Source organism: Pseudorasbora parva, chromosome 2 (genome assembly GCF_024679245.1).
Source record: "Pseudorasbora parva isolate DD20220531a chromosome 2, ASM2467924v1, whole genome shotgun sequence".
NCBI classification, from domain to species: domain Eukaryota; kingdom Metazoa; phylum Chordata; class Actinopteri; order Cypriniformes; family Gobionidae; genus Pseudorasbora; species Pseudorasbora parva.
In genome coordinates, this window is record NC_090173.1 from 59,373,339 (window position 1) to 59,397,128 (window position 23,790).

Consider the following 23,790-nt stretch of genomic DNA (forward strand, 5'->3'; position numbering starts at 1 on the left):
GAGGCTAGGCGAGGCTCCTCTTTAGGATTCGGAGAACACGCAAATGGAACAGGCTAGCAAGTGCACGTCATTGCGTCATTACGTCAGTAAAAAGTTTCGATTTCGGTGCTTAAAATAGAAGTAGTAATGATGGTGTGTTTGCTGTACAGCATTTTTTCGGAGATGGAGATGGTGAGGCAGCATCGGCGTCAGGCTCACTGTTAATTTGTCGCCACCTCTGGCGTCAAAGATGGTAAGTAACTTTCATAAAATGTTAGCGTAAGGACGGTGCTGATGTTCAAGTGACGTAAGCGCTCGTATCATTAATTATAAAAATATATCTATTATGTTATGGGTCAAATTGACCCGTACTGTTTAAACACACATGACAGTCAAAGAATTAATATGATTAAATAGGAGTTTATTGATTTAAATACGATTATATTGCCTGAGTGAACAGAACTGCGTCCATAGCGACGATCCATGGCAACGGTGTGGTGGTATGATATTGGATATTTAAAAATATATACAATTTAAGACTAATTTGTTAAAGACTTGTCCTATCTCACAAACAAGATGAGCAGAGCTGGCATCTTTTCAATCGACACTTTTTATTTTGAAAAAAATAAATTAACAAATTGACCCACAACATAAAAAGTGTTAAGCCTGGTAACATTACAGCTGTTAAAACGCATGCAATGGTAAAATGATAAAATGCTATTTTACAACTCAAGTAACAACTCAAAAAAGGATAGCCTATATGAAGTAAAAATTACAAGGTGAATGACCAGTAAAAGGGAAAAGCTTTAAATCCCCCCGTCTGCAAACCTGTTGAGCCAATATGTTTTATAGTTTAATAAACATTAACTAAAAGGCAAAACTGAAATTATACTTAAACCTTCCTCTCTTCTACATGTTGTACAGGCTCGCCACTACTGTGATATTAATGCCACAGTGCCAGTCCTGCAGCGATATTATGGCGGGGAGGACACACGGCCAGACTTCATATACAGCAGCTGATGGGGGCTCTGAAGACTGACAGGCAGCGCTGACAGTGGGTACCCATGTCTACAGGAACCCCCGGCCCTTATTACACCATATAAGAGGCCAGTGAGAGGCATGGCAGAGCAAAGGTTTAACTACCATCATTCCAAAGTTCGCACAATCATTGAGCGTGCATTAGGAATGATGAAAACCCGCTCCAGGTGGATCTTTTTAGAAGCACTTGAAGTACATACACTGCTTGTCCCTAAGGTAATAAATCATTGCAATACTTCTGTGTGAATTTCTTAATCAAAGCATAGTAGGCTACGCTACTCAAAATAACAGTTCATGTTTAAACACTGCTAAAGCCACACTCTTCTGTGTTCATGTTTTTTTTCATATCTTAACAGTCTTGTTTCCTTATGCACAGGTGGTGGCAGCAAGTGTAATTTTGCGCAACATTTGTGTTGGTGTCGGTGATGTACTGGAAGAGGTGGAGGAGAAGTAGGACATCCAGCCTCCTGTGGATCCTGATGGGGGGGAGAGCCGGAGTGGAAGTGCTTGCGCTGACCAACGAGGTGTCTGCACTCCACGAGGCACCTCTTGATCATGACTATTTTTGCCAGGTGAATAATTAAGTGTGGACTATGACCTGCTGCGCTTGCATCCAAGTACATACAACACCACCAATTTTAAACACCCAAATAACCATAAAAGTACATTAAGTATATTTTATTTACTTTGAGTGATACAATATTTCTAGGGGTGTAACGATTCGTTTTAACTGCGATTCGATTCGGTTGAAATAAAACTTTCACACTGATTTAAATTTTTGGCTAAAAAGTTACTGAATTGATTTCAAGTCACTGAATCGTTTCGGATCATATCGTTCTAAATGAACCAATATCGTCCTTAAATCGTATCGACAACCTCAAATCGTGATACGAATTGAATCGTTGTTAAACGAATCGTTACACCCCTAAATATTACTGCAACTGTTGCAGAATCAATGATTATCTAACATGACAGATTGGATGACCACTGGACTAACCTTAACATTCTTCTTCTGTCTGCAGCCTTGAAGCAACAACTGCTGCACCGCTTGGGTTCTTCTTGTGCTGTATATAGTTGTAAATGTTTGAGTTTTTGTATATAGTTGTAGATATAAGAATGTTGTTTTAATTATTTGCTGTTTCATGTATATAGGTTTTAAAATAGATGTTTAAATAAAAAAAATGATGTAACAAAGTTAAAATTCATGTTTTTGTAGAGCTTGGAATAGCCAATCACAAAACGTTGTAAATAAGGGTGAAGATAATCTTCGATTCACTTTGTTTTTCTATTGCAGTCTAAAGAACAAGTAAAAAAAAAAAGGATTTACAGTTTATACTAAATAAATAAGGGGCAAAGACAAAACTAGTTCATTTTAATTTACTATATTTTTCCACTAACCTCTCCAACAGCAAAAAAACCCGATTTGCCCTCTCTCTGGCCTCTGCTTTCCTCCTCTCATCTGCCTCCCTCTGGTATTTAATATCCTCCTTTAATAGCTGCAGGATTGGATCCTCTCGCTCCCTTCTCCTCTTCTCTCCTCTGTGCCCTGCTCTCTCTTTGCTCCTGTCTCTCACTCTCTCCTCCTCCTCATCCTCTCCCTTCATCTGCCTCTTGTGCAGTGCTTGGCCCTGGTTTTTCCTCTTGGATCGAGGTGAAGGAATTATCTTCTGCTAACCATGACTCCGCTTATTTGATTAAAAAAAATACTACAAAAACAGTAATAGTATTAAATATTATTCCATTGTAAATCAGCTGTTTTCTATGTGAATATACAGTAAAGTGTAATTTATTCCTGTGACCAAAACTTTAGTGTCCCATGACCCCTTCACAAATCAGTATAATGTGAGGATTTGATGCTCAAGAAACATGTATTATAGATGTTGAAAACAGTTGCTGGTCTGTCAGTTTTACAGTTCTTTTTCAGGATTCTCTGATCAATAGGAAGCTCAAAAGAACAGCATTTGTTTGAACTAAAATCTTTTGTAACATTATAAATGTGTTTACTGTCACTTTCGATCAAAATAATTATTCCTTGATGAATAAAACTATTGATTTCTTTCATCCAAAAAATAAAAATAAAATTCTCACTGACCCAAAACTTTTGACCGGTAGTGTAATAGTACTATTGTACACTACACACTACACTGCATATACTTACTGGAAGCAGGCCCAAGTCTGTCAGGCTTACATTACTTCAGAAATCACAAAGTCCATAAAAATTTGCATTAACAATTATTTCAATACTTGTCTCCCTCCTTGTACTTGGTTTTTAAATTGTCCCACTTTTTTTTTTGCCTGGGCGTGGGAGACCCTTCGAGCCTCAGCTTCTCCAAAATACGCCTATGTGAATGACGGGGGGAGAAATAAAAAAAGATTACACAGCAATCACTTCTGATTCTGAAGATTAAATAATTCGCTTCTTACCGATAGTTTCTCTTCTCCTTTTCTCCAGTTTTTAAACCCTTCCTGGGTAAAGCACTCTTCTGAGTGACCACCACATCCATGCACACTGTGAAAAAAATGACGACATGCAAAACAAAAAGCTGCGTCTTTTGACACAGAGTATTCAAGCCACTGGTACTGTTTGAACCACGAGTAACTAAAACCCCTGGATGCTAGCTGCCCCTGTGATCCAAAAGAACGACGCGGGTATGATTTTAGTTGAGGCTGTCTTGGTTTCTCGGCTGGGCCATGGCTTAAATCCCCCGTTAAATCCACTCTGCCGTCAGGATTCCCCCCATCCGTGCCCGCCATTTTTAGCTTCAAGCTATAGCTTTAACGTAGTAGCAGCTCTTGTGGGTTCACGGCAGCGCTTTGAACGTAGTGACGCAATAGTAATTCTTATGTTTATATTTTTTTATATGTCGAATAAATAATTAATTATTATTGTTCTGCGTAGTTTGAAGACAAACATTTTTAAATCTATATATATTATATATATTTTTTTTTTTTAATCAGGAAGAGGGTGGGTGGGGGTCAAGGCATTTTTTAGGAGGGTCTTGAGACCCCCCAAGACCCCCCCTGGCGCCGCAGCTGCCGATATCCTTTCGCGATATCCGTTCGCCGCGGTGTCTCTCCCCCCAGTAAACAGCTAATTGTTCCTTGGTTCCTGTTAAAAAATGACGAGAAAGCTATTAATAATGCTGTGAATGGTATAATATTAACGTTAAATTACTTTATACAACTTAACTAGTTATAAAGAAATGCCGGTGACGGCAACCAAGCTAATTGTTAAATGACAGGTCCGTTGGCCACCAGTAACGTAATGTGTATTTGTAAAAATTAACTCCCAAAATTTCCTGGCAGATTCTGAAAGATAAAAGCGATCTGATCACACTAATTCTTATTAAGTGGTGGATGATTGTTTAGGATTGTTTACCTTATATTAGTCTCTGAGATCCTGACACTTTGCACTTCTGGAGACTCTAGGTAGGTTAAGTTTAAGAATTATTAATTATTTTGCAGTTAAGTCTGTCAGTCCACAACTTTCCTGCAAGTCTTAGTGGGCGTCGCCATGACACTCGATACTTCCGTTTGACGGTATCTCAGTTCCGGTTTAGCACACATTACAGTTATGCTGCGTTCACACCAGACGCGAGTGACGTGAATAAATAGTGCAGTTTGTGCGAAGTTGGACGTGTTAACATTTTGAATCCATTCACTTCATTCAATACTAGGGGTGTAACGATTCGTTTAACAACGATTCGATTCGTATCACGATTTGAGGTTGTCGATACGATTTAAGGACGATATTGGTTCATTTAGAACGATATGATCCGAAACGATTCAGTGACTTGAAATCAATGGTCCGCTTAGCGTTCACACGGGCATTTTTAACAGCGAACCTAAAGTTACCGAACCAAAGGCACAGGGAGACGCTCACAACCTGATTGGTCGGCTTATGTGATGTAGGAGCTGCTTACCGAACATTCAAAACAATGCTGTGTGAGGATTACACGCGCGGGCATTTTATGCGTGTACAAATGGCATTATTTTTTACCAGAGAACTCATGAAGAGCTCATGAAATGCTCAAAACATTCAAAACAACGCTGTGTGCTGGATTAAACGCGCAGCCATTTTCTGCTTGTACATGTGGCATTATTTTACCCGCTGAGAACTCATGAAGAGCTCATGAAATGTTCAAAACAGCAGCAGGATTTCCTTCGTTGTGCAGAAAAGAGACTGCGTCTGAAACGTTTCAGTGTTTTATATTTATAAATATTTATATTTCATCTTCACAATTTTTACTTTTAAAGAACACATAAAATAAGTATAAAATTTTATATATATATATAAAAAAACAATTTAATTTGTCAAAAATGACAGTTGTAATGTTTGTCTTTTTAACTGATTTATTTATTTATTTTTACAGATATTTTAAAGGGGTCGTATAATGCCATTTTATACAAGTTCATTTGATTCTTTAGTGTCTAAATGAAAACTTTGTAATATACTTTAATTAAAAATTCTTATTAGTATTGTAGGAAAACACTAATTTTACCTGGTCAAAAACAGCTCTGTTTTCACCAAGCCATTTCGCTGCACATGGCTTTAAATTATAAATAAACCCGCCTCTCTGTTCTGTAGGGCGGCACGTAGAGGTGAAACGTGAGTCTCTGAGGACAGATCATAGACCGTAAAAAAGATATGTGCAACTCTATCAATTTCAACCGCAGTTGGACCTGGGACAAGACGACAGCTCCAACGAAATTCGACATTTTAGGCTAAACAGGACGTTTCTGAATGGTTGGTTAACGTAATGTCACTTTGATCTATCTTTATGTACTGGCAGGGTAACGTTAGCGCAAATGCTATGTGTTTACGGATGAATACGTTAGTTCATTGACAGATTGATGTTACACCTAATGCCAATAAAAAGTTTTTTTCTGTTAATGTCGGTTTGTCAGTGATGCATAACGTTATCTATGCATTGTAATAACTGTAACAACATGATTTTTTTTTGACAGACACCGTTATAAACCATCTACATAATTAAGCTTAGTGTTACCACGTCCACATTAACTTTAAAATCAGTGTTCACAGTTTGTTATAAACGCGATTATAAACGTGGGATTATGAATTGTATTGAGACCGTCATATATAGAAAGCATGCCGTAATTTAAGTTTACCCTGTAAACTTTAGCTGCATTCATCTTGAAGCATGCAAGCGTTTCAAACTACACTCACTTCATCTGGAGATGCAGCAGGAAGAGATGGTACAGATTTGAATCCAGGAGCAAAACCTTATTAGGCTTATTAGCAAAACCTGCTTCATACTAACCCTCAGTTATAAAGCAATCTGGTGAGAAATGCTTCACGGTTCGCACAGACAATCAACAAAAACAAAACTCAGCCACTGCGTCTTCAGTGGTTCGGATTTAGGAACATCAGAATTACTGCTGTGTTCATTATTACACCCAAGAACAGAACACCACAATCGCTTAGACGCCATTCTGCTCCAGCGTCTCTACAATGGGGGACTATGACGGCGACAGGTTGAGCTCGCTCAGGGCGGGTCTGATGTAAAACGCTGCTTGTCAATCAACAGTCGTGGGAGGGGTGTCTAACTGTGTGACGTCACACTGTCAAACGGCTCGATTAAAAAATAAACACTTCATGGATTTTCATCATTATAGGATGGTTGTGTACAGGCACTACCAACACATTTCCATACAATCAGCTTGTAAAAGTGCATGTACCATCATATGACCCCTTCTAATGAATAAATAGTTTTGAGTAAATATGGATGTAGGAGCCATTTATTTATTTATGGTGTTTATTCCATTTAATTTAAGTGATATATTTAACTTTTCTTAAAATGAATATCTTTATTTAATTAATCTTTCGTTCATATAACAATTTATGTTGATTTGAGTTTGTGCTCCCTCTGTAGGTGAACTCTATATGGTAATGACGCACAAGTGCACTCTATAGCCCCGTTTCCACCGCAGGAACTTTACCCAGGAACCAGGAACTTTGGGTGGTACTCGGTGTGTTTAGACCGCAGGAACCAGGGTCTAAATGAAGTTCCGGGTAAATATTTCCCCCTTCAAAAGGCCCTGCTCGCGAGGTAGTACTTTTTCAAAGTTCAGGACCTTTCGAGGGCGGGACTTGGGCACTGAACATGCTGATTGGTTGAGCTCACGCAGCACTTTATTTCAACCGGCATTTTTAAAAGTCTTTTGTGAGGTTCATTCTGCGTTCAGTAAATATCAGTCTTGCTCTCTGTCTGATGGCGCGCGTTCGTCTCAGCCATCTCACGTGCAATGTCTGTAATAGCTGATAATAATATACATCGTCATTTTAAATCTAGCGGCGAAGAAAAGTTCCTGGTACAAATTGTTCCGGGTAATTTTCGTGGAAACGGGGCTTTAGTTAATGAAGGAGTTCAGATCAAGCAGCCGGGAGGGAGCGAGCAGAAACAATCATTGACTGTGCTTGCACTCAAATGAACACATGGACTTTGTTTTCAATTTATTTTTGCTAGTTTTCATGTATTGTTTTGTTCAAAATAAATTACAAGAGAAACTTTAAAGGAACAAAACGGAGTGGGGTGTGATCATGAGTCAAGAGGAAGCTCCCGACCGTCTCGTATTTGAAGTTTGCCAGAACAATGGATGTACAGTTTGCTTTAAATTGTTGTTCTGTCTTCTTTCTTAGAAAAAATAATCACATTTCTGAAGAATGAGCTGGTAAAGTTTAAGAAAATATTACAAAAAGAGAACACACAATCTTGTTTTGAAGGACTTTAATGAGAACAGATGCCGTATCAAAGAAGCAGCTCTTGATCTCACACTACACTACTTGAGAGATGAAGCAAGATGCAATGATGCTCTAGAAGGTAAGAGACCCATTAACATCTGCCAGATTGTCGCTTATAAATGTAGAAGAGGAAATTAAGACTGAAATCATCTGTTTTTTGTTCCTGTGTTTAGATGAGCTGTGCTTCATTCATCAGCTAAAGTGTAGCCTGAAGAAGACGTATCAATGTGTGTTTGAAGGAAGTGCAAAGCAAGGCGACTCCATAATTCTGAATAACATCTACACAGATCTTTATATCAGTTAGGGTGGCAGTGAACAGGTCAATACTGAACATGAGGTCCGACAGATTGAAATTGCTTTTAGGCACCATGAATCACAAGAGATTCTAGTTGAATGCACACATTTGTTCAAAGCATCTGAACAAGACTAGGAGATCAGAACTGTACTGACAAAAGGAGTTGCTGGCATTGGAAAATCTGTCTCTGTGGAAAAGTTTGTTCTGGAATGGGCTGAAGGGAAAATAAAGATATCAGCTTCATATTTCCACTTTCATTCAGAGAGATGAACTTAAAGGAGAAAGAAAAGACAAAAGGACTGAACCCTAAAATAATGAATCATTTCAAAGTCCTGTTCATCCTTGATGGTTTGGACGAATGTCTCCTTCCTCTGAAGTTTGACTGTAATGAGACGTTGCATTGTCTCCAGCCTCTCTGGATGTTCTCCTGACGAACCTCATCAAAGGAAATCTGCTTCCTTCTGCTCTCATCTGGATCACCACCAGACCAGCTGCAGCCAGTAAGATTCCTCCTGACTGCATCGACCGGCTGACAGAGATACGAGGATTCAATGATGCACAAAAGGAGGAGTGCTTCAGAAAAAGATTCAGGGATGAGAAAATGGCCAAAGAAATCATCGATCATGTTAAACAATCAAAGAGTGTCTTTATCATGTGCAACATCCCAGTCTTCTGCTGGATTTCAGCCACTGTTCTCCAGAACATTTTTGAGGAGAAAATAAATAATGATGTGAAAAACACTCAGGATGATGAGATCTCTAAAACACAGCAGGAATCAAACACTGAAGACACTCCCAAGGCACTGAAACAAATGTATACACACTTTCTCTGTTTTCAGATCCAGCAGAGCAGACAAAAGTATGATGGAAATGCATACCAGATGTCTCCTGGGATAAAGACGCCATACTTTCAGAAGGGAAACCTGCATTTCAAGAGTTTGAAAGAAACAAGCCTATCTTCTACGAATCAGACCTGGAAGCCTGTGGTATTGCAGCCTGGTCTCATCGTTAATACGCAGGTATTAATACGTTACTTTCAAAGAGACTAAACGTACGTCTTAGTATGTTTGGAGAAGTGCTAAAATGTAAAATATAGACGTATTTGCAACATTTAAACGTAGTATTATTACATTTTTACAGCTAAAAAACGTAAAATATTTACGAATCCATCATGAAATCTTTTTTGTTAAGAATACAAAACTTTATACTGGTAAAAACATTTTGTTTGTTATATCATAAAGATATCTATATAATTTCCCTTTGACCATTTTATTGATTAATGTACGATCCCTTAACACTACCCAAAACCTAAACCTACCAATTTAATACAGAATATAAAGAAAATAAAAGGTAAAACGTTGGAAAATGACGATTTTGATAACAATATAGCATTAAAAAAAATATTTTGAACGGCTAATCCTACACTTACCCCTAAACCTACCCATTAGCATTTACTAAAACAACGTACTGTTATAAATCAAAGCATAACAGACAGACCAGTGTAATCACAATCATTTATTTATTGCAAAAATGTCAAAAGCGGTACCAAAAGTAGTTCAAATGAAGATGTGTTGCAGTCGCAGTCCTCTCTGGTGGTATATAACGTTAATAGTTTTGTATGAGGTACAGAGCAGAATGTTAGCTATTAAGCAATGAAAATATTAATCCGGCTTCTCTCCGTGAAGTTGCGCGTTTCCCATTTCAAATACAAATCGACTGAAACACGGCATGTCAAAAATCTGTGACGAAGCAGGCAAGAGCCAATGAGCGTTCGATGCCACTGCCGTAAATCATGTCGTAACGCTTCATGAGGGCGCGTTTTTTAAATTTGAATTCACAACGAGCGCGAGATTTGATGTTTACCGTCACGCTACTGAGAGGAGATGAAGATCACCGGGCTCAATTTGGATTTGTTTCTCGCAAACATATGGATTCTAACGATTTGGATTACAGCGAACGAATAAAGTGTTGTGTTTTGTGAATTGATGTTGTGTTTTGGTGTATCTTGTGATCGCCAGTTGCTGAATAGGAGAAAATGCCTTTTTATGTCTCACAGCAAACAACAAGCTAAATACTACAAAATGGTTGGCAAGAATGTTATTCATCTGACGGTTTTAAAATTCAGTCTTCTTTTAACATTATCTAGTCATCCGAAATGAGTTTGTAGCAGAAGTCACGAGAGCAAAATGTTATTTTATATTTCTGTTATTTTATATTAGGTTGATTAACTTAGTAAAATGCATTTAATAAATGTGACTGAAAACATATATTGATGTGACTATTGGATATAAAATAAACAATATTAATGCCACGATTTATGGGAGCCTAGTAACTTACACGTACACTTGGATACGTAGATAATTTACATTTTAGTGCTGTCAATACGTCAATATTGTACATTTTAGTGCTGTCAATACGGCAATATTGTACATTTTAGTGGTGTTAATAAGTCAGTATTGTACGTTTTATTGTGTGTGAAAACGTTAGTAAATGTACGTGTAGTAGAATCACACTTTACGTAAAAATACTCACGTATTTTCATGAGATCACGTTGGGTATTGACGTCTATAAGGCATCTGTTTGTTCAGGCATGTGTACCCAGATCTTTAATAAGGAAACAGGGATTGTTCTTGGCACCTGTTTTGTTCAAGAGTTTATTGCAGCCCTTTATGCACATATGTTTCTAGACATTAAAGAGAAAAGTGTGTGTGTTTATGAATCTACAAAACAGAAAAACACAAATAAAACCAAAATGAATTTGCTTAAGACCCTTTATGTATATCTGGGTCAACACATCAAGAAGAAAAGTGCATTTGATCAAGAGTCTACAGAACAGGAAAAGAAAAATGAAGCCATGATTGATTTGCTCAAGACTGCGGTGGACAAGGCACTCGAGAGTGAAACTGGACACATGGACCTCTTCTTTTGCTTTCTCCTTGGTCCTTGGCTAGTGCTCCTTCAGTAGCAATTTTTTTTTGTTTTGTGTAACATACAGTACAGTACATAGCACTGTACCATTGAGATTGTACTGTGATGTACAGTATTATGTCATTTGTAACATTTCAGTACTTACATTTTTGGTTGTTATTAAAACCTTTGTTGGAAAAACAGAACAGAAACTGTAAGTGTTGCATTGCTTCACAGAATGCCAACTCATGAACTGAATAAAAACAGTGAAAATTAAAGACTACAGTGCTTTATATAAAGTAGACTAGTGTGTTCCCCCTGATCTGAAAGTGTATTCATATGATGGAAGTGTGTATCATTTTGTCATCAGAGTTACATTTTGACAAAGGAATGTTTTGATAGTAGAGTTTCAATTTGACACAGATGTGAAAGGTATATTTCCTAGTGTTGTGCCATATTTACTTGTGTGTAGAGTTTTGGCACAATGAGCGAAGTTTTACAAAATGTGTTAAAGCAACGGGCAAAAACTGTAACTTTCTACAACGTTCACTTGAGAGCTTATGGACAAAGTAATACACTTTGAAAGGCTCGTGCGAAATAGAGAAGAACGCAGAAAATTAAGTATAGGCGAGTTGGGCTTTAAAAGTTTATAATAAATACTACTGCTACTACAGTTTTTCTCAATTGCTAATTAAACCACTTTTGAGTGGTTTTGTTCAATCAATGACATTGTATTATATATTTGTATTTGATTGTTGCCATTTGTGTTGACCAGTATGGATGATATGTGGATTATAGTGCAGAATGTGTTTTGAGAATGAGAATGTGTTTAGAGTTTTGCTGAAAAGACTACGTGAGATCTGCAAATTGTGTTTTACCATGTGAAATGGTTTAAGTCATTGACAATAGACTGCACAATTAGCTAAGTGAGTTCAGGCAACTGAGAACTTTGTTCCGTCAATGGGTTTTAGTGTTTTAGCAATTAACTGTCATTGTGTTTATCTCTTACATATATAATATATTAGGGGTGTGCATTGGCACTTCCTTCACGATTCGATTCGATTACGATTCACCAGGTAACGATTCGATTCGATTCTACGATGCATTGTGATGCATCAAAATTCTACTGCACACAAAGCACATTTTTCATCAGTCATGAGGCAATACAAGCAGATATTAAACAACAGATTGTATTGGCTGCTATGTGTCTCCTGTATCTTTGACATAAAAGTTATTAAATAAAATAAAATGTAATTAAATAAAATGCAATTAGCCCTTAAATGCATGACTGTTTCACCAAACATTCTTACATATTCAGGTCGTTAGCGACCCAGATCTATATTTAACATGGATAGATCTCTACCTGTCGTGATAATATATAAAACTCCTGATTTTAGAGTAGCAGCTACAGAAGAATAAAATAAAACCTATTTCGTTACCTTTTGGAGCTTGGAAGGATTCAGTTTGAGCAGATGTTTAATACCATCATATGACCTCGTCAGAGCTCGTTTACCAGTATGTTCAGCATCTGCCTCATATTCGCGATCTCCAGCATATTCTCAAAACTCATTTTCAATGTCTTCAAAATCAATATTTTGATCACTGACAGCTTCTTGACCACATCCATCATCAAGAGACAGTGACATATGATTGTGTTTAGTATTTGCTCTCTGCGGTAAATCACTGAGCCATTTCAAGTTTTGCAGATTATTGTTTCGTTTTCTGTCAGAGGTAATTATGAGTGAAACGTCACTTCATCATTGCGTATCAGACATTGCCACCTTGTGGACAAAAGGTGAATTGCGGCGTTTTTCGTCATTATAGATTCATTGATTATTGTGCAAAAAAAATATACGTACAATCCTACACACCTCGGGTCGTTAGCGCGTTTTTAATAACCCGTCTATCGCGGTCATCTCCCTCCGCCTCAGCCATCTTCCTTGTTGTTATTCTCTCGGAACCGGAAGTATTTGAAACTTCACAACTTTATCGTCCGCCAGAAAATAAACAGTGACATAATCGATTATGGCACTTTGCCGCATTGATGCTGAATCGTTCATGCCCCGCATCGCGATGCATCGCCGAATCGATTATTGTTGACACCCCTACAATATATACTATATATATTTGCACCTTCTTGAAATTACCACCACAAAGTCAGTCCGTTTTGATAGCAAAACTCACTATGAAAAAGGAAAAAATAAAAAATACATAAAATTAGCAGAATACTGATAGGACTGTAAAATAGAAATAATTGTGAATGGCTTTTCTTACCCTCCTGCATTTTAAAGTTTAATCTTCGTGTAGCAGGGTGAGTAAGTTCCCTCCCCTGTATTTAGTGATGGCCTATCAGCATTTGAGACCTGTCTATTTAAAACCCTGTGTCCTACCTGAGGGTGTGTCATTTCAAGCTCAGCCCCCAGGGCGAGGGCGCGCCACCATTCAGTGAGGGAATGTTTGGTCTGTAGCCCTGCGGTGACGTGTGTGTGCAGGCTTTTGTTATGTTGGTTTTAATGTAAACATGAGCCGCGGTGATTCGTGCTGTGAGTAATTGTACAGCTATGCATTTCCGTGACAATCACTCGGTATGTATGGTTAACCTTTTTGACTAACGTTTCAATTTCGTGAGCTAACCAATTGTTGTTTTAGCAGGAGAATCCGTTCCTTCATGGATGCTCAGCATAGATGATGCTGGGGTGACGGTCTCCTGCATGAAACGCGTTTGAGCTCGCGCTGCTGTTTTGTTGCTATTACAAGTCTGACTGTTTTATTGCCACTCGGTTTTCCTGAAAGTCTGCTGTTACCACAGTTTCATTTCTGTGCTGTTCCGTTTTATCATCTTAATAGTAACTGTTTCTGAGATTATCGCCTTTGAGGTCTGAGCGGCCTTGCTGGCCGATCTGTTTCTGCCGACTGCCACCTGTTTGATTCTAGTGGCTGTATATCAGTACTGTGTGCATTCAGTCAACGCATGTCACCTCACTCTGACATTGTAACTGGACTGCCAGAAGTCCGAGTGAATGTTAAGTGTGAATTTGTCTTTAATTTAATTTAGGGATATTTTCAATTGTTAATGTTTCATTTTGTATTGTTATTTTTGGTGTCTGTTCAGATTCTTTCTTTGTGTTTTTGTTTTGTTACAGGAGCTGAGAGTTTCTGGAGTGCCGTGGTGTGGTGTTCACACTTAGTGCTGTGTGTTTTCTTGTGTCCAATCTTCACGTGTGGTATGGGCATGTATTGTATCACGGGAACGTTCTTAATTGGACAGTGGGCCCAACCCTCCAGATACCCCCGCTTCTGGTCATTTTGTATTATTTGTATTGTGTGTGTGTCGGATGCAGATTGGCGACTCCTGCTCTGAAGTTGTCTTTTATTCAAGATTGATACAATAAAGTGGTCATTTTTCATACATGCGACCTGCGTCTCTTCACCCATATAGATAACGAACCTGTGGTCTCTTAACAAAAGAGAATTTACTTGGTATCGTCCCTGCGAATTTCCAGGGTGGCGTAGTCGCTGAAATAAATCTATAACCCCTCCCGTCGGAATGCCACATTCGCAAACGCCTTATCTCCTTTTCCTTGCCTTTTAGCCTCTCCTCAAACTCCTTTACATCAGTTTTGTAGTCTCTCTATCAGTGTAGAGGAAAAGTGTAAACAGCTTGTTTTGCTTGATTCTCCTGATGACACGTTCCACATGCACTCGCAGTCGCGCTATGGCTTGTGTTTCTTTCCCCTGATGTGCTGGCATCTGCTTTACCTTAGACAGGAATGGTGGACAGTACACTTTGCACTTGACACGGTCCCTAATCAGGAAGCCCTTGTCTACCATAATTGCCATGTCTTCTGTCATATTCCCTGCTCCCTTGCATATATTTCTTATGTAAAGGAAGGCTCTGCTAGGTTTGTCTGGTAAGAGGGTCTGATGGTCCTTTTTCTTTACATTGGAAGAGAACTGCAGGATCCCCATGTAGTGCTGGTCCATATAATAATTACCAGATGTGTTCTATATAATGCATGGGTATCACTTGTATCATGTCCTCACAAGGGCGTAGGTTTGGTCTCAGCTTTGGTGGGGACATGCCACCAGGTTTGCCCAGATTATATAGTCTATTATTTATTACTGAGTATGGAAATGCACCATAGTTTGGGAATGAACGATTATTAATTTATGAGGCTTTTCAGCCCAATCCAGTACCATAATAATAATAAAAGACAAAATACTCTTTAATTGTCAAGTTCATAAATGATTTTTAAAACTGATTTGGAAAAAAAACACAACATGCACACAAAATTACTTATTTTCAATATAAAAAAAATGATTGCGGACTGGATTTTTTTTTAACCTCTTATCACATTATTGAGCATGTCAAAGATTTAACAACTTTAGATTTGATGCATTGTTAGTTTTTGTACAGGATCAGTTTTTGTTTCTCCCTCATGTTCTGTTCGTGGCTGTTTTTGCCCCCATTGACTTCCATTATAACCACATTTTTTTATTTTAAAGCCATAATGCTATACAATCATGCACAATCACTTTTTATATTGAAAATAAGTTATTTTGTTTGTAAGTTTTTTTTTTCCAAACCAGTTTTGAATCAGTTTTTGAAAATCATTTATGAACTTGGTATTTAAAGAGTGATAGTAGTGATAAGTGACAATTAATCAAGGACAACAGCTCAACAATAAACATGGACTCAAGTAGGCCTATGCAAACTTGCAACAGAACACATTTGATATTATTTTACATTTGATTATTGTATTTATTTCTAAAGAACTCTTTAATAGCCTATATTGGTGCACTTTAAAGGGATGGTTCACCCAAGAATTAAAATCCTGTCATCATTTACTCGCCCTCATGATGTTCCAAACCTGTATGAGTTTCTTTGTTCTGCTGAACACAAAAGAAGATTTTAAAGGAAGTTTGTAACCAGGCTGCTTTGGGGGCACCATTTACTTCCATGGTAGGAATTCAACATAACAAAGAAATTTATACAGGTCTAAAAAGGAAAGTGACAGATTTTTCATTTTTGGGTGCACTGTCTCTTTAAGCAGTCATTTTGAACCAGTAACCACTGTACTGAAAAAAATGTTCTGAAATTCAAACATTAAATTAAATTTTCTTTATTAATTTACTATTATGACTATATTATTATGCAATTATTTGTCACATTTTTATTTAAATATTTTTTTAAATGTCAAACTTTATATGACAGGATTATTTATTATTAATATAGCCTATAGCTAAATTATAAATTAATAACATTATTTAGGCTATAATCTATTAATTAACCGGTCTAATGTCTAGAAAAATAAGTCTGCCAAGCTTTGATAATGTATGGAATATTATATTAATATATTATCCATTAAATGGCCTACCTAGAAGCACGGATGTGTCTGTCATCGCTGCTGCTTTCAGTCAGACAGTCTGAGACACTGAAATGCTTCTCTGCAAAGGTTGCAGTTTTTTCTTAGGTTCATCGTAAGTTACTGGACAGACTCACTGATACCTTTTTTTCTATTCAGCCCTATATCTGGAAATCCTCTTGCGTTTAAACGGTGGACGCGAGCTCGACATGTTTTTAAAAAAGCGCGCAAGTTTACAGCGCATGTTCTCGAGACTCCGTCGCTATGGCAGCAAAGCAGCTAAAACCCAATCTTGTGCATCGCGTCGCGTATTGGTTTGATACGGCGGAACGCGTCATTTTGCTTGTAAATACGGGAAGATACGGAATCGATCCATATAGCAGCACGAAGGAGTTTGCTAAAATATTGGTGGGGACAATTTTGCCATCTTAAAATATTGATTGGGACTAGTACCTAGCGTCCCTCCCCTAAACCTACGCCCATGTGTCCTCATATCATGAGATGTAATCTTTCTCTCATAGGTTAAATCCATAATATGCCTCTTCTCTTTTTCCTATATATTACCTCCTCTAAGAATAAAGTTTAAAGATCCCATACCTTCCCTCAGATCTGAGTCATATGTTTGTTTGCACCTGCCAAGGAGGACAGAGCTGGGCACGTAAACGGGACACTTTGGCAACTCTGTCAGTGAAGTGAACGTGCAGCTGTTGTAGGTGATCCTTGAAGGTCCTCATGTGTGGCACATTGTCTGCTGCATCTTTACAGGCCAGTGAAAGCCTATGGGCAGCACAGTGTGTACAAAGCAGCCATGGCCAAATGTCTGTCAGCTGTTTTGCCACTCCGTTTCTTCGTCCTATAAAAGTTTTTTCTAAAAAGGTTTTTTTTCTTTTCTGTTTTTTCAAAACAGACTCTTAATGGAGGGTTAGGTGAATAAGACATTTCAGGGAATAATGACTACCTGTCATTACACCTGCACCGTCAGTCCCTAAACCAAAGATGAGATGAGTAGAGATCTCCTTTGCCAGAACCTCCTTAACAGCAGCTACTGTGGTGTCTGCTTTCCCATCGAAAATGGGGACCAAAGCAAGTGCTTGATTAACTGGTTGCATACCTGACATGAATGTCAAGCTGTTTAAGTACAGACACATTAGTACTTTCATCCAGCTCAAGTCCCACTGCTTGGGAAGCCTAGATCTCCTGCAGGACAGGTTTCTCAATGACTGCTGCCAGTGAGGCATGTAATTGGTGCTCTGACCAACCTGAAAAGCATGCAAACATTTGGATTTTCAGTTATTACAAAGTAATATTGCCACAATGAAAACATTAATAGGCACTGACACATTTTGTTATTTATTCAAATTCACAATTACATTTAGCATGAAAGAATTTAACCATAAATTACTAACTTGAGGCATTGACATGCAAATTATTTGTAATGTTCTGATGAAATCCATAATTCTTACCTTCAGCTTTTCAAAATACATACAGCCAAGCAGCTGGGCCAGGTCAAGCAAAACTGGGTAGTTTGTGTGATGGGCAATTTGTGCTTAAAGGGGTGTGGGAGATTAGTTCAGACCACTTTGTAGCATAGAGGGTTTTAAAAATCTGGGTTGACTTTATCAGGGTACTGTCTTATGCCATCGGTGCTCTGCAATGTAAAATGTCACTGACTTTCTGCAGTGAGTGACCCAACTCTAATGCAAGGCTTGGAGTACGGTAGCAGTGTTTTTCGTCATCGTACCCAGACAATTTGATCGGCACATTAAATTTTGCAGGTCTTACATCATCCTCAAGAGTATGTATTGAATTAATTCCGAAGCGTAAGAAGATGTCTTCCACTTTCTCTGAGTGTCTGGCGAATATAGTCGTATTTGGTGGGATCCTGTGCATGTTTGTTTAAAAATGACTGGGCCAGCTGAAGAATAGAATAGTCAATTCACACAGAATCAGTTATCTCATCATCTTTCATGAAAGCTAACATCTTCCAAACACCAGGGGATATTTGCTGAGACAGAGCTGACCCATTCATAGAGGCCAAAGACAAGCCCTTTTTTCTTCCAATCTCTGAATTGGCTTCTACTGGTCTTGAAGATTTTTTTTTTAACATGTCGTCATATATCTCTTCGGAGCTTGCAACTTCTCTTGTCATAAATTGCGGACACTTCACTAAAGACATGCTCACTAGGGACTGATGAGGGTGGTGAGCAAAGAAATTGTCTTGCTTCTTTGGCAAGTAGCTTGAAGCGCCCTTCATTCTGTCTCCACCCCTGGAGTGGATCCCCCCAGTGATATCAATCACTGGTTCTTTAAGGTGCTGATGTAACTCGTCTTCAATGCTGTCCTTGGCAGACAGATCACCAGTATGGGGGGCCAAGAAGAGAACTGAAGATCTTGTCTATTTGGCTATGGCAGGGTGTCTCTTCTCTCCTTTGCCTTTTAGAGGCTTGGTCTTCTGCAACAGGCTCCTCTCCATCAGCCTGCTGCTCTTGATTGGTTCTCTTTGTTACAGCCTGCTTTTGACGAGCACCTTCTACATCTTCTTTAAACCATTCTTTGGCCTTGTTTAGTGTAGAGGCAGAGGAGAATGCATGACTCTTAAAATGTGGATCTAAACGACACGCTATAACCAAATTTCTTGAGTCCTCAAGTTTGCCGAATCGTTTGATTAGGCTCTCCCTCATTACCTCCCTGAGCTGATGGCCCTTTATCTTCAAGTAGCATCTTGAGCACTGTCACACAGGAAATGATGCTGGACGCAGATTAATTATTGTAGCTAACCTCTAGTCAGAGTCCACGGGTTCGGGTACACGATGTGTCTTGTAGCACAGGGCGAAATCAGTACATTGGGGCTCTGTGGCGCGACAGGATTTTGAACAACTTCCTGAGTCGCCACGGACAGATGCCAAATGCCACTGCCGGTGTGTGTACATTCATTGGCCCTCATTTATCAAAAGTGCGTACACCAAATTTCCAGTGTACACCTTGCATACAGCCAAATCCACGGTGACTTTGAGATTTTTCAATATGGACGTTGGCGTACGGCATGCACAAATCCTACGCCAGTTTAGGAAGTGGTGTACGCACTTTTTGAGTTAGTGCAAAAATGCGCAGAAAAAAAATTCCTAACACCACAAAACGCACTGACAAGGATATGCTATATTATGACCCACTGTAAAAAACAACAACATAGTAATTATAAACTTCCGGACTGGGACTGAAAATAATTCAGACTGACAATACTTCTTTTAAATAATAATAACTACATACTTCTAAATAACAATAAGCATCATTAATAATAAAAATCGAAATAATAATAATAAGAATCTTACAAATTGTCATGCAGTTATTAATGTGAATGAATGGTACTCTACATCATCATCATCATCACTAATTGTACACCCCAATACATGTGACATGATACGAAATTAAATGCTAATTGTTTGAAAACACATGCTGTAAAATAATGCATTGTGATAGGTAATTTCCCATCCAAACAGCTATTTAAACTGGATTTCCCACGTACACCAATTGTCAATGATGGCTGACCTGGCGCTTTTAGAAGACGCCCTTGAGAAGGGAAAGAGTGTTTCAGGATAGGCGAGATCTTCTGAATGAATCAGATGAATGGCTGGTGAGCAGATTCCGTCTTTCAAGGCTTCTTCTCCTGGAGCTGTGCAATAACCTGGAGCCCTACCTCCAACGTGAGACCCGGCGGTCAAGGGCCTTACCTGTTCCAGTCCAGGTTCTCTCCACACTGGGGTTCTTGGCCACTGGAACCTTTCAACGGGAGATTGCTGACAGGTCTGGCATATCCCAACCCACCATGAGCCGCATTCTGTCATCCGTGCTGGCTGCTATCAGGACTCTCATCCCACACTACATCCAATTCCTATACGACAATGCCCAGCAAACAATGATTAAAATGGGTTTTTATGAGATTGCTGGGATTTCAAATGTCTTAGGTGCAATTGACCTAAGTTGCACCTAAATGTCTTAGGTGCAACTGTACCCGCGTCTGATACCACCATCGGGTAATGATTACGCATACAGCAACTGCAAAAATTATCATTCAGTCAATGTGAAAATTATTTGTGATGCCAGACTCTGCCTATTAAATGTTGTGGCACAATGGCCTGGAGGCACCTACGATGCCTTCATTTTTGAGCACAGCAGCGTGTGCAGATGGCTGCAGGATGGCGCATTGTGGGGTCATGGTTATCTTTTAGGTGAGTAATAAGAGTACATTTCTTTTTCAAAATATATTCGTTTCATAACCTCTTTTTTCCCATTTAGGTGATGGGGGTTATCCTCTTTTGGACTTGATCACCCCTGTGCCAAACCCCGTGACGCATCAGGAGCGCAACTTCAACCACGCGTGCGGACGAACACGAGCCACTGTGGAGCGCTGCGTGGGGTTCCAAAAAGTAGATGGCTCTGCCTTGCATACACAGGGGGCACCTTGCTCTATTCGCCACAAATGGTGTGCAACATCATTTTTGCATGTGCCGTCTTGCACAACATGGCTGAGATAAACCGTGTGCCATTTGACGCACTGACCCCAGACCCAGAAGTGCCAGTGGAGCAGTGGGCAGCACCACCGGCTTTAGGAGCTGTTCAGCTCGGACGGGACCTTGTTCAGCGGTTTTAAGGGTAAGTTAAAATAACAGACTTCATTTTTAGTTTTTTAAAGTTTTCATTTATTTGCTTTAATGTCGTATTTATTGACACTAATGATTAGTTAATTTCGACCAATAGTCTACAAATTTCTACCTGTCTCTCCAGGACCTCATCCGTGGTGCAAGAGGCGCTGGTGGATGGCCTCGGCTTCCCCCGCTTGCACCTGCTCAGGCTCCTGCATGGGCTGAGGGGAAGATGCCTCTAGGACAGTGGTTTTCAAACCCTGGGTCGCGAGACTTAAAAAATGGGTCGCCAGGACAATTAAGAAAAATGAAGTTAGCTTACATTAAAAATTAAAAAATATATCTATTTTTTAATAAAATCATTCTATAGGCTTATATGTAAGGGATAATGTACACCCAGCCGGTTGTTATCGCAGAATAAACCCCGACAGAGTGATCAGGACCCCGACGCGAAGCGGAGCGTCACTCTGAAGGGGTTTATTCTGCGATAAAAACCGGCTGGGTGTACATTATCCCGCTTATTACACGGCTACTAGTCTCAAATAAATAATTATTAGACACAAAATATTGTCTCGAGATTAAATATTTAGATTAAATATATAGCTCTTACGCAAAGCTTCCGCGAAGGAAAACAGTTCCAACCTGCTTTAAGCCTTTATCTATTGCTGAAGATTTGCCATATGCCCTATTGCCCTTGCTAAATGTTGAAATGAATGCTGAAAGGGTTAGTTCACCCAAAAATGAAACCAAGTCTATGATTTACTCACCCTCAAGTTTTCGTAGGTGTATATGACATTCTTCTTTCAAACAAATTCAATCTGAGTTATATTTAAAAAGTCCAGGCTAACGTTAATCCAAGCAGTAGTTGTGTTTGAAGTCCATAAAAAATGCAGCTGTCCATCAAATAACGTGCTCCACACGGCTCCGATGGGTTAATAGAGCCTTCTGATTCGAATCGATGCGTTGTGTATGAAAAAGATCTATATAAAAAACGTTATAAAGCTGCCTTGAAGTCTTCCATTGTAACCCACGGCTGCTTAAGCCACAAGATGGCGCCAACGTTAAGAATAGAAGTAGTACCGGTCAAGATAACTCAGTACCCGTATGAGCGGGTGTTATCTGGAAATAACGTACCGCTGGAATGCGCGATTGACCAATCAGAATCAAGTATTTCACAGAGCCGTGTAATAAAAAAGTAATAAATACATGAAATATATATTAACTTAAATAATTAACAGATTAACAAAAAAACAAAAAAAGGAAAATAAATGTGTGACAGTTGCTGCTGACTGGTTCATCACTATCGTAAAGCGCGACACACCTCCAAGTTCACGGAACGGAAACCCAGAAGACAGAAAGCAAATCTTGTTTTCTTTAGGCTATTTTATAGCACAATGTAAGTAAACACTTTTGCTATTTTAAATAATGTCCTTCTCTTGTGTATGACTATTACAGATTTTATTTGTTTCCTCTGCTCTTTTGCACTGGCGCCTCGATCACGCGCACACAACATGCAAACTGTGATGGCATTGCAAACTTGACATCGCAGTCAGTTCATTATCAAAATAAAATAGCCAACTTAATATATAAAAAGTTACACAGCTCAGTTTAAATAGCCAGTAGGAGCCAATTCAGCGTGAGCACTGCTCCTGAGGTGTATACTGTTTCGCTCGCAACATGCTTTGTCCCGCTCCTGGCCGCATAGGCTACAAGTATAAATAGTTTTTTTTTCTGCGTGGTTTGGCGTGGCAGAATATGCGCAAAGTGCGCTCGTAATTCCAAAAAAGCTCTCATCTCAGTTCAACGCGATCTCACAAAGCTCTGTTATCAATAAAAATGACTGCACAATGAATCTTTTTTTATAATGTCTAAACTTTCTTTGTTATAATCAAAGGATTTGTCAGCATACAGAATTCAGCACTGCACAAAACTCTTGAGCGGTGAGGGGATTCTTCTCTTAAATGCATCTGTTTGGCCATTGCGTTCTAGAAATAAACATTTGTTGTATCGGCTTTGTTTAACCAATATATTGGTTACATTGCACAACGCGGCAAAAACGTGTTATACTCTGCCTCCATCTGTAATTTGTTTTTATTTTATTTTATAACATTTTATTTGTTGCTAGATGTTTTCTTTTTAGATTTTTTTATTTTGCTGTAGTCATGGAAATAGTTTTATTCTCCCAAAATCCGCACACACACGAGTAGCTACCGCCCGCACTCAGCCAGCAAATCTAGTCCCGCGCCGCACTCTATATGCGTTGGGCTCCGCGAGTCCCGCGCCGCACTCTATATGCGTTGGGCTCCGCGAGTCCCGCGCCGCACTCTATATGCGTTGGGTTCCACGAGTCCCGCGCCGCACTCTATATGCGTTGGGTTCCGCGAGTCCCGCGCCGCACTCTATATGCGTTGGGTTCCGCGAGTCCCGCGCCGCACTCTATATGCGTTGGGTTCCGCGAGTCCCGCGCCGCACTCTATATGCGTTGGGTTCCGCGAGTCCCGCGCCGCACTCTATATGCGTTGGGTTCCGCGAGTCCCGCGCCGCACTCTATATGCGTTGGGTTCCGCGAGTCCCGCGCCGCACTCTATATGCGTTGGGTTCCGCGAGTCCCGCGCCGCACTCTATATGCGTTGGGTTCCGCGAGTCCCGCGCCGCACTCTATATGCGTTGGGTTCCGCGAGTCCCGCGCCGCACTCTATATGCGTTGGGTTCCGCGAGTCCCGCGCCGCACTCTATATGCGTTGGGTTCTGCGAGTCCCGCGCCGCACTCTATATGCGTTGGTGATATAGAGAGTATCACCAA

General features: G+C 39.5%; 1 protein-coding gene and 1 pseudogene across 1 annotated transcript in view; both read left to right on the top strand.

Moving 5' to 3' along the window:
• Positions 1-23,790, top strand: part of LOC137047376 (gastrula zinc finger protein XlCGF57.1-like) — a 180,137-nt gene that overhangs the window by 49,784 nt on the left and 106,563 nt on the right. The gene's annotated exons all lie outside the window — the stretch shown is intronic.
• LOC137089640 (NACHT, LRR and PYD domains-containing protein 3-like) lies at positions 3,630-20,879 on the top strand (annotated as a pseudogene).